General features: G+C 41.8%; 1 protein-coding gene across 1 annotated transcript in view; it reads right to left on the bottom strand.

The window, feature by feature from the left end:
- LOC128656859 (embryonic protein UVS.2-like) overlaps window positions 1-12272 on the bottom strand; it is a 161042-nt gene that overhangs the window by 100331 nt on the left and 48439 nt on the right. The window lies entirely within an intron of this gene.

Raw genomic sequence — 12272 nt, forward strand, 5'->3', positions numbered from 1 at the left:
TTAAATGTGACTTTTATAGTGTTGGTGGGGATTATCATAACAACAAACTTATTAAGGTGCGATTTAGAAAAATCCAATGTCAAATGGAAACATTAATAGGTTAACTTATAAATATACGAAAAGAGCAAACGCACGCACTGCGCAAAATATTTAAATGAAAACCTGATACTAAAATGAAACCATAAACTACTTTTAGCTGTTGGCAACTACAGTAGCATTTTTATCGGTTCAATAAAAGGAGCCCACAGATAGACACTGTTAAATGACCACTGAATACAGTAGAATTATAAAATGAACAAGTGCATAATAAGACATTAAACATTTAGAAGCCAGACATAATATTAGGAGCACAGACAGCAGTATTTGTACAGTATATGGAGAATAACCCAAAAAGAAAGGAGCAAAGGCTACTGGGAGATAAGTAATAAAAAAATTTTTTTTTTATAAATATTTTTTTTATTGAGATTTCAGGCAATTACAATAATATACTTTTGTCCATTTGCAATGACAGAAAATACATAAATATATATATGAAATAAGTAGGTTGAAATGTTACGTGATGATGAATATATGACAAGTTTGGGGAACCTAGGATATGTATACCAGTACTACCTCCTTTGAGGGTGATAATAAATAATTAGGTGAATAAGCACTTGATGAAAATCCCTTTAAATATATTAGTAAATTGTCGTTCATGGGCCTACCAAGAGCGTAATTATTGGTCAACCAATGAGTGAGCAAATGGACTGGTCTTAATGGAATCTCTTTTTTTTTTTTTTTTTTTTGGTAGTGTGAAAGTTTTAGAATGAAATAGTAAAAATATTGGGGGAATCAGCGGGCCAGAGCCGCTCGAAAATTAAAGAAAGGGGGAGGGAGGGGGCGTGGCCAGGGAATTCTAGTAATATTGTGGTAAGTATTTGGGCACATTAGCAAACAGGTGTCTCTAGGGAGTCACATAAAACTAGAGAAGTGCATAGAAAAAGAAGAAGAAAAAGGCTAACACATAACAGGGGGATATGCCATGAGTAATCTGACATTATAGAGGGTATATAGAATTATGGGTTATTATCTCGAGTAACAGTTACCTATCCTTTTTATACAAGGAAATGAGTCATTGCCTGAATACCTTTAACAGCTGAAGTACAACACATCAATATAAAATATGTAACATAGAAAGAACTGTGAGTAGATAACCTAACAATAACAGAGATTGACAGGCTGTGTTTCTATAGGATTAAGCAGTCCTGAGCTCTATGGATTTATAAATGTATATAGACCTACTTTAAGGGTAGCTCAGGCCCTAACGCAGGGTGTGTTTAAAGTAAACGTAATACTCCTGATATTTAAATGTATAGCACTGCATGCTTTATGTCCTCAAGAATATAAAAGCTAGTATACAGTCAAGCTATGAGGGGAATAACCCTTTACTTGCTACTAATGGGATAACAACAGTTTTAGGGCTAGCATATGGTTAGACTGATACTAAACTCTAAATATGCACCTAGGTCAAGTTAACCTATACCCTCCAGTAATGGAATTATGGCGTATCTGAACAATGGGAGAATAAGGCAAGTTAAGAGTGACTTGTTGTCTATTTGTATACAACCCTGTAAATGAATGTATGAACCACTAACCCAGTGTGAGCTTCTCTATAGTTGTGGGCTCTGTCTAGGAAACTAATGTTACAATAGATATAGTATGTGAGCGATTTCCCACTGTAGGGGCTGTGATAATTAAAAGCAGGAAGTACCCTACTTGGAACACATCATAATAAATTAATCATAGGCCTCAGGTCACTCTCCCAATATAAAAGTGGAGCAAAAGTAGCTGTTAGCATATAGCTGACATAATGTAAGATCAAATGGCATGTCTGCTCAACTATCTCATCATACAGTGTGGTTTAGGATGCAAAGTATATAGTTTCAGTATCAAGTAAACTTTGGAACTTGGAAACACAGCTCCTGAACGACATAAGCATAGGTATTCTACTAAACATCAATATATAATGGGGGGAGTATATAAAGGCTCTATCTGTGATATGTCTCATACTTGATCCCAACAGAATAAATATATAGAAACCTAAAAGCATATAGTACATTGGGTATAAATTCTGTATTAATAGTCCAAAGCTGCGGTAAAATGGGAAAAGAATGATTGTACGTTTTATGTTGTGCATTGTGAGATGATCCAGTAAGCTTGGGGGTATTACGAATAACGTGTGGAGTGTTTCAACAGCAAGTATATTTATGAGCTGGGTTAGCAGGAGAACAGATAAAAACATTTCTAGCAAAGGACGTAGTGAATACCAGGGAAGGAAAAGCGTATAGAGAGATCTTAAAACAAATATTGAGCCTTATGCAGGTAGGAACATGGTATGGATCTCCACTAGCAAGTTTGTACATTATAGGGTCAGGCATCGGACTTTATAGTCGTCATCTGAGTGATAAATGCAAGTTCAATGTCTCGGAAGTGGGTCTCCATGAAGGGATATAGACCTTTAAAGAGCATCAGCCTATACCCTCTGTTGGTGACTGAAAGCTACAGTTAGTAGGGCTTCCCGCTACTCCTTCCTTCCAGAATCTCTTGTACAGTCCAGGCAGAAATGTGTCACAATGTGTGACTTTTAGGGAGTGCTCATTGCTTGTTGGTAGATTTAGATCAGTTCTCCCTAGCTGTGGGTGACACAAGGTGCCTATGGTGTGCTGTGTTGTCCGTTCCGCTACAAAGGATCTGAGCTCAGGACCCATGGCGATCGGCCGCCTCGCAGTAGAGTCCAGTGGGATTATGACATTTTCAGAGCGCTCGTCCAACTGTCCATCTAAATGGGCTTCGGGAGTAATTTGAGGGTGGATCAACGTAGCTTGCTCATGTTTTGCGCTGGTTTCAGTAGAAAGTCTGGGGTCGGGAGTTTCGAGCGGGCTCAGCGAAGGAATGTCGCTTCCGCCTTCCGCCAGTTCAGGACGAGAGAATGATTGAGAGGCCTCATGGTCAAGTAGGTCGGGCAAACTGCTTCTCAAAAGGAGGATATGGTGGCGTAAGTCATGGAATTGTAAGTCCATGGCACTCTCCAGAGCGGCAAATGCAGCGATGAGTTCCACCTCCATTTTAGTCCGGTATTACAAGTGCACTTGAGGATATCTCTTTTCTCTACTTTATCCTCCTGGTTTATGGAATTTGATTAGTTGAAGTGCCACTGAGTATATTAGGTTATCCGAGGTGAATGATACGATTCGGCGCACCGGGAGAGGGTGGTGAGGGTCCTTGGCCTCAAGGCCTCAATAGCTTGAATCGGCTTGTAAACAGAACAAATGCCTCCGGGCTTGGTACTTTTGTGATCAGCAGGTATTCATTAAAGAAGCTGCACGATATTTTATATCCAAGTTTGTTTTGTTTCATTAAGATTTGAGTTTTGTATAATCTCAGGCTAGAGATCTCTGGTTTTGCGTCCTCTCCCGGCGCTGCCTGGACACGCCCCCATAACATTTTAATTGTTCTCTCTGATGATCAAAAACTTGCCGGTATGGAGAGAAATCTCAGCAAATTTTTAAAGGGACAGTATACACCATTCATTTAACTGCATGTAATAGACACTACTATAACGAATAAGATGCACAGATACTGATCTAAAAATCCAGTATAAAATAGTTTAAAAACTTACTTAGAAGCTCCCAGTTTAGCTCCGTTGAAAAGGTTACTGGAACACCCACTGAAAGTGGTTTTATAGCAAAAAATCAGACACTCCCCCTCCCCCTTCCTCTGCATATGAAAAGACTCTTTACACAAACAGGAACAAGCAGTAGTAGGTATACATCAGTATTCTCCTAAAATGTTGGGGCTTGGTTAGGAGTCTAAAAATCAGTGCAATGTTATTTAAAAATAAGCAAAACTATACATTTAAAAAAAAAAAAAAAGTTGTATAAGCTAAATAAATGGATCATGTACAAAATATTTACGCAAAGAAAAATCTGGTGTATAATGTCACTATAAGGGCTTTTTTGAGCATTATTTTGCAATGTAGGCGTCTCTCCTTCAAACCCAGAGAGGTAAGCAACTCTCAATAGGAACCTTGCCATACTGACAAGACTTATTAGATAATCTCGCCCTAAGTGGATGTGTTTTTTTGGAGCTCCAGAGCCCAGCACTTATTTTACGAATATATTCCCCACAAATAGTGTTATTTTAGTCTCCTAGCCTACTTTTTACAGTTGCAGGCACAATACCCCTCTTGAAGCAGGAGATCCTAAGTGGGGTTTCAGTGGAAACAACTTTGGGATCAACTTGGCTATTTGAGCGGCGGTAACGGTCAGATCACGCTGTTAGACTATAATCACCTCATCTGCAAGGTGCATCTCTCACTCTGGAGGGTCGGGGCTCCGCTCCGGAGTGTATCTACCACACCAGCTGACTACAGCAAGAAGATTGGATCCAGACACGCTCACTGTTGGCAGACAGCTGAGACTCCTTAGACGGCCTCTGGTCCGGCTGCGGTTGGGGCCACACAATCACCATGGGACCAGACTGCATCTGACTGTGGACTCGGGTCGGGTAAGCCCTGAGTGTCGGGGAACCACTTTAATTGCCCAACTTATAGTAAGCCTATAACATATTTGGTGACTGGGGAACACCTGGCTAACTGTCATCACTATACTGCGCTATAAAAAGGAAGTGCACACACACATGAGACCTAGGCCCTGCTCTGAATCCTAGCAATAGAACAGTGACCACAATATATAAGCAAGCCAGCAGTGTCCGGTACCCAGATATAGTTGTAAGGACAAGGCCTAAACACCACACGCACTAAACTCAGATAAGGCGCAAAATTCGCCATTTTAAGTTCTTTTTGTACAATGCACACTTGGGCCATCTAGCAGGCAAGAGTGAGGACACTCATAAGAGAAAACCTTCTAACTGTATTTATGTTGGGCAAGGTGATGTGAGTCAGGAGTGTTAAAAGCAAACTTACTTACACCCTAAACACAAATAGAGAGCCGGTAACCTACACAGAAGCTTTAAGAGAAGAGGACAAATCTTGTAGAGGCTGCTGAGCGCTCTCCCCCCCCCCCCTTTCCTGCTGTTCCCCACAGAGCAGCAGGTCATATCCACGAGCCTTTTCCCGACTTGGTCCAGTGTGGACAATCTCCCTGGGGAGCTGTGCTTACACCTGACCCATCATTCAAGGTTACTCTATAGCTTTCATACTTGTCTTCCCTTAATTGCCTTGAGAACTGTAACACAGTACACCTGACTTGGTGTGGGACATAACTCAGTTTTTGGTTGAATGTTTTTGTAGCCTTGGAGATTTTTTTTATATATATATATATAAGATCTGTTTACTTTGCAATCAATACATGCTGTGCCTCTGAGTGACCCTAACCTACAAATCCTGCCACCCAATTTCTTGATCTACAGCTAAGAGGCTACCCTTGATCAAGTAAAAATCCCTGCTGTTACGTGAGGCTGTACTGCCAGATATACTGATAAACTTGCATTTTGGGGAGCATAGTGTCACTGTAAAGATACCAAGATCTTGAGGCTATCCTTTGCCCCTTTGGAACTAGATTTTCTACTTAGGCTGCTGTTTGCTGAGATCACCTGATATGGATTTACTTAGGAGGTTGATTTATTTGTTCCTGTCTCCGGTAAAATAATCATGCGGTGCTAAGACCCTGAGGCACCCCTCCCTACTGGTGTGAAATAACTGTGGTTGTCTACAGACTTCTGTTCTGGCCCTAGGAACTGCATATTTTCTCAACGCATCTCTCAGAACTAAACTGCTCTTTACAATATGTCACAGCAGGCTAAAAAGAAGCAGCGAGGGAACCAATCTTCCAAACATACAGTTCGGGACCACTTCCAGCCTATAAGAGACCCAAAATCCCGAAATCTCTGATGATGACAGATCATTATCCCTGCCCCTCTCGGAGGGGAGGTCCAGTGTGAGATGCTCGCCACCCTCACGCTCACAAGGTGAGGCGATAACTATAGACTCCATGAAACAGCTCTTAGATAAGCAAAGTCAATCCTTCACCAAGCAATACGATAAACTGGAAAGATCTTTTGATGACTTACGAAAAGATATTGTTACAGTTAATGAGCGCACTGATATCATTGAGCGTAAGCAGGAAGATTTACTAGTTGATCATACAAACTGGGTTAGCTATACACAGAACCTTGCTGATCAAGTATCCTCTCTAGAAGCAAAATTAGCTGATTGGATAAGCAAAGTCAATCCTTCACCAAGCGATTCGATAAACTGGAAAGATCTTTTGATGACTTACGAAAATATATTGTTACAGTTAATGAGCGCACTGATATCATCGAGCATGATCATACAAACTGGGTTAGCTATACCCAGAACCTTGCTGATCAAGTATCCTCTCTAGAAGCAAAATTAGCTGATCTTGAGGATCATTCCTGACGGAACAACATTAGAATTAGGGGAATCCCTGAATCTGTTGGCCCTCAGGAGTTGGAGAAGTACGCCCAAGCATTGTTCAGAGCTATCCTGGGACCTTCTGGAGAGGCAGAAACGAGAATTGACAGAATTCATAGAGCAGCTAGACCACAAAATCTCCCTATGGACAAGCCTAGAAATACTATAGCTAGGATACATTACTTTACCTACAAAGACAAGCTACTGAGAGCAACTCTGAGACAGCCTCAGTTTCCAGACCAATTTAAGGATGTTGCATTATACCCAGACCTGTCTCCATACACGCTCCAACAAAGAAGATCCTTCAACGATGTCACAAAAGTTCTACGACTGAACCAAATCCGCTACCGATGGGGGTTCCCCACTAAATTAATTATCACTAAGGATGGTACTCAGCACACTGCCCTCACTCCGAGGCAAGCTCAGGATCTGTTGAGGACATGGCATCTTCCAGCTGCTGACAAAGTTGAAGATCCGCTTTGTCCACAGAGGGGCCTCCATTGAGAGCGGTGGCTCCGGCTTGGAATCCAAACAGACAAGATCCTGTCCGCTGACCCTCTCTTTTCTTGACATAGAAGATTATTTCTTGTCTATACCAAGCCATGAATGACCATGACCTGTTGTCTTTATTTTTTGAGCAGGCCTGCAAAAGGACTATGACTGTTGGAAGTTCCTTACAGGTGACAGAAGAGTGGTAAAGTAATCTGTGGACAGTCTTGAATTGCACCTTCCTTGTGTTCCCCCTTCCCTTTCCCCCCTTCCCTTTCCCCCTTTCCCCCCTCCCCCTTCCTTCCCTTCCCCCCTCTCCCCCTCCTCCCCCCTTTCCCCCCCTTTCCCTCCCCCCTTCCCTTCCCTCCCCCTCTCCCCTCCTTCCCCTTTCCCCCCCATTCTTCCCCTCTCCCCCCTCCCCTCCTCTTTCCCTTCCTCTTTCCTTCCTTCCCTTCCCCTCCCTTCTCTTCTTTTTTTTCTTCCTACCCCCCCCCCCCGAATTCTTCATCCTTCATCACTGTCTTAGCCAAAATGAGGTTTGGCACACTTAATGTTCAGGTCCTTAATTCCCCTACTAAACAATTTCTAAAAATCCAACACCTTAATGTAGTTTTAATTCAAGAGACCAATTGGGTGGCATCCAGGGCTGCCGTGTTTAAACCTAGAGATTACCCTGTCCGCCTGTCCTTCACTTTCCATAAAAAGACTAGGGGAGTCACTGTGCTGATATGTAGACATATTTCTTATGAACTTGTGTATCATGAATCTGACCCCTCGGGGAGATATGAAATTTGTGTTTGTCATTTGGATAATGTTTTATGTACCCTGGTGGCTTTCTACTCCCCTAATTTTAATCAGACTCATTTTCTTAGTAAGTTACTGAGTAAGGTGCACCGACTTAAACAGGGTCATGTGTTCATAGGCGGGGTCTGTAACCTGGTCTGGGACCCAAGTAGAGATAGAAAATCACGCTGAAAACACTCTTCTTTCAGAGGGGAGGATCATTGCTCCAAACTTTTTAGTAATACTCATACCAAGATGTTTGGAGAGCCCTGCACCCTGATGTCGATGACTATACCTGCTACTCTGCCTCTTTTCAGTCCCTCTCGAGACTGGATTATTTCTTTTGCCATTCATGGACATTACAGAAAGTATCTGCGGTGTCAATTATACCCTGTGTATGGTCTGACCACGATGCAGTTGTTTTTGAAGTTACTTTCTCTCGGACAGGCAATGTGGGGAGCTCTTGGAGGCTGCCTGAGTATCTTCTTGCGGATGCACTGATTCCCTCTTGGACGCAGGAGATAGAGGAATTTCTCAGAATTAATGACTAAGAAAATATATCTGCATTCACCCTTTGGGTGACGCTCAAGGCATTTCTCCAGGGCCTTTTTATCCAGAAGGATAACAATAATAAAAAAACCAGGGGAGCCCCCTGGCCCAACTATATTATGACTATATTACCTTGCAGAAGCAGCTTAGGGAGACTAGATCGGACTCACTGACCAAAAGAGTTCAATCCCTCAAAAAGCAAATCGAGACTTATGAACTAGAAAAGGTTCAGAGAAATCTTTATCTCTTAAAACAAAGATATTATCACAAGGGTGATAGAGCGGATAGATTGCTGGCTCACAAACTGAGGGAGAGATCCCTGCTGAACAAGATAGCTTATATTACAAAAGATGATAAAAGATACTATTCCCTGAGCGACATTGGTGAAGCCTTTGTGGATTATTATTGCCATTTGTATCAGATTTCAGAGGACCCACGATTGCATTTTGCTCCGAAGGATACAATTTTCGAGTTTTTAAACAAGCTTCAGCTGCCACAGGTTCCTGAGAACTTGGCAGACTCACTCGCAGCTCCGATCACTATAAAGGAAGTTGGGGTGACTATTAAGAGCCTTAAGGCACATAAGTCCCTGGGCCCTGATGGATTTGATGCCATTTTCTATAAAAAAAATAGCGACTCTCATGTGTCCCCTTTTAACTCGAGTGTTCCACGCGGCCATGGACACTGGCGGGTTTCCCACAGATTATCTTGAAGCGTCTGTCATTACTAAACCCAAACCTGGGAAATATCCCTCACTCTGTGAGAGTTATCGACCGATCTCCCTCATAAATGGAGACGTTAAAATTTACGCCAAGATTTTGGCCGCGCGTTTGAATAAGGCACTACCATCTTTGATCCACCCTGACCAGGTGGGGTTTACCCCTGGACGTCAAGGTTCAGATAACACGAGAAGATTACTAAATATCTTCTTTAAGGCAGCCTTGCTTGGATCCCACTGGTTACCCTGTCTTTAGATGCTGAAGAAGCGTTTGACAGGGTCCAGTGGGATTACATGACAGCGGTCTTGCGTGCATTCCATTTTCCTGCCTCATTTGTAACAGCAGTAATGGCACTGTATTCGGGTCCCTCAGCAAGGGTGAGAGGGATGGGATTTGTCTCCAGGGCCTTCGATATAAAGAATGGCATGAGACAGGGGTGCCCCCTGTCGCCTCTCATCTTTGCCCTGATGATGGAGCCTTTAGTGGTTAGACTTCGATCAACTCTGTCTGTCCAGCCCTTAATGCTTTATGATACCCCACACACCTTGGCGCTTTTTGCAGATGATCTGACAATATTCCTGTCAGAGCCGGAGGAATTGTTCCCAGAGCTGTTCCAAATAATAGCTGAGTTTGCGCACTTAACGTACTACAAACTAAATTATAATAAGAAAGAAGCATACGCCATGGGTTTAACCATGTCTTCTCTAGACAATCTGAAGTGCTTATATCCATTTAAATGGTCCACTGAGGGATTAAAACACCTGGGTATAATGCTGTCTCATGACCCCAAAATGATCGTGACTACAAACTATGGGTCCCTACTTCGGGACTTTAGACAGACCATTGATAGCTGGAGAGCTTCAGAAGTGTCATGAATGGGCAGAGTTGCGGCTCTAAAGATGTTGCTGCTTCCGCGGCTGACTAACCTTTTTAGGTGTCTTCCTGTTGCTGTCCCTGCATATCTTCTTAATCATTTTCAGTCAATCCCTCCCCAATACATTCAATTAAAGCATTGATGCATTGCCTCCCTGAATCGCGTCCTAAAAAATTAGAATCCTTAGGGTTCAGACTGATTTCGGACCTTTATAGAGGAGATGCCCTCGTGGTGCCACCTCATGATTACCCATTAGAAGACTTTCCCAGAGACTTACAGTTTGAATACCTTCATTTGGTTTCACTCCTCCTGTCCTGGGGATTTCCTAGATCAGGCACTCGTGTTCTTACCAAATGGGAGAGGAGATGGATGACAGGTAGATCGATGCAAGGTACTTTATCATTTCATTACCAGCTATTACTTGACTCCTCACGCTTTACTAAAATGCAATCCACTAGAGACTGGGAGAGGGATCTAGGGGTGGTGTCTCCTGAGGGGGTTTGGCAGCGTGCTCTCCAAGATGTCAATGCAGCGGTCCGCTGTTCTAATCTGTTTGAATTATATATCAAACTCTTACTTAGATGGCATTGGATCCTGACCAGGTTGCATAGAATATTTCCCTCTCACTCAGCGGAGTGTTGGAGAGGTTGTGCACAGAGGGGCACACACCTGCATATTTGGTGGGAACGTCCTAAGTTGAGGACCTTCTGGACGCAAGTGACAGACTTATTGATACAGCTGCACCTGATTAGACATCTCACGGGAGACATGGCACTCTTTCACCTTGGCTTACAAGACTTCCCAAAACCAGTACAATCACTCTGTGTTATAATCCTTCTGGCCGCAAAACTAGTGATAGCGAGACAATGGTCAGGGAATTCACTACTGACGATAACACCAGTATTAGAGACCCTTGACTATATACAGAAAATGGAAGAATACTCGCTTAGAGTTGAGGGACGCTATAACCTTTATTGTTCAATTTGGTATTTATGGGATGAATATAAGCTAAGGGGATTGAACCGGACCAAAGTACTTAGGCCAGCTGACGACCGGGATGGTGTTCCATTGACCGCAATAATTCACTGACAGAGACCTACTCACCCTTCTGACGAGTATCAGACTATCCATCTTTCACCCCTTATATCTATCTCCTTTGAGGCTTTTCTGTTCTCTTGTCCCTCTCCTTCTTCTCTGCCTTCCCAACCCTCCCCCCCCCCCCTTTTTTTTTTTTTTTTCTTAGTGGGGTCCTTCAGGCTTTTTCCCTTTATCCCTTAATTATTTCCTAATTGGGTTATTGTATATGTTTAAATCCCTAAAAATTCTGCATGATGTTTACTTAAGATTAGATTAAGCGTATAATCTCTCAGTTTATTGCTACTGATATGGATTCTTTCAGTTCTTCAGTTATGTCTTCAGCTATATACCAATTTTCAGATCCCTTAAGTGGATCTCTGTTACATTGATGGCACAGAAAAGTTTAAATGTTAAAACAAGAGGCATTTGATGAAGGGTAATATTCTGTCCTGGTGAATTTTTTGCAAAGTGATCTGTTAATGTATGTGACTACAGAATTGTATGAATGCTTTGCGATGTTACCCTTTATGCTCCAACTGTTGTACTTGTTTTTGATTGCCTCAATAAAAAAAAAAAAAAAAAGCTCTCCGCTCAGGTGAGATGATCTAAAATGATCCTCCAGCACTGAAAGATCCCTAGTGAAATTCTTAAAGGGCAGATTTTGCTATACTTCTCCAAGCGGCATTCCCTGCATTTCTGTATGTGAAGGAGATAAAAGCCCAATACAATATAGCACTGCATGACATAATAGTTCTGCTACATTTGTAATTTGTGCAGTGTTTATTTTTTTTATTACATAACACTTTAGATTAATGTAAACATTGCTCTTTCTATTTTGTATTTTATTTTGTATACAGCATTGCAATAGTACAAATTGTGATTATGCTGTCACAGTTTCTGTGTAAGTTTAACAAATTAGGATCATACTGTGTATACTTATGTGTATCTTTTACAAATTACATTGCATTTTGTATTTCTTCTATGTAAAATAAAAATGAAAAAATGACAGCTTCAGTTTTCCAGAGAGCTAAATTACTTTCTAAGGGCCCAATAAGCAAAGATTCTGTAGTTTGGAGAGAAATTCGATTACAGACTTCACAGGTACTGAATACACAGAATTCTATAAGAAAAGGGGTGGAACTTGGAAGTTGCAGAGAAATGAGAGATGTCTTCCATATAAAGTAATGAATCTCTCTGGGATACAAAATTTCAAAGAGAGAAGGTAACTTGAGAATGCCTGGGGCTGATATAAAGACTCAGTTTGCATTAATAACAAATTAAACTGTAAGGTTTTCACTACAATTTAACTTGTTTTGCCTATATTGTACTATGCATTACTTTTTTTGTC

The sequence above is a fragment of the Bombina bombina genome, chromosome 4 (genome assembly GCF_027579735.1).
Source record: "Bombina bombina isolate aBomBom1 chromosome 4, aBomBom1.pri, whole genome shotgun sequence".
NCBI classification, from domain to species: domain Eukaryota; kingdom Metazoa; phylum Chordata; class Amphibia; order Anura; family Bombinatoridae; genus Bombina; species Bombina bombina.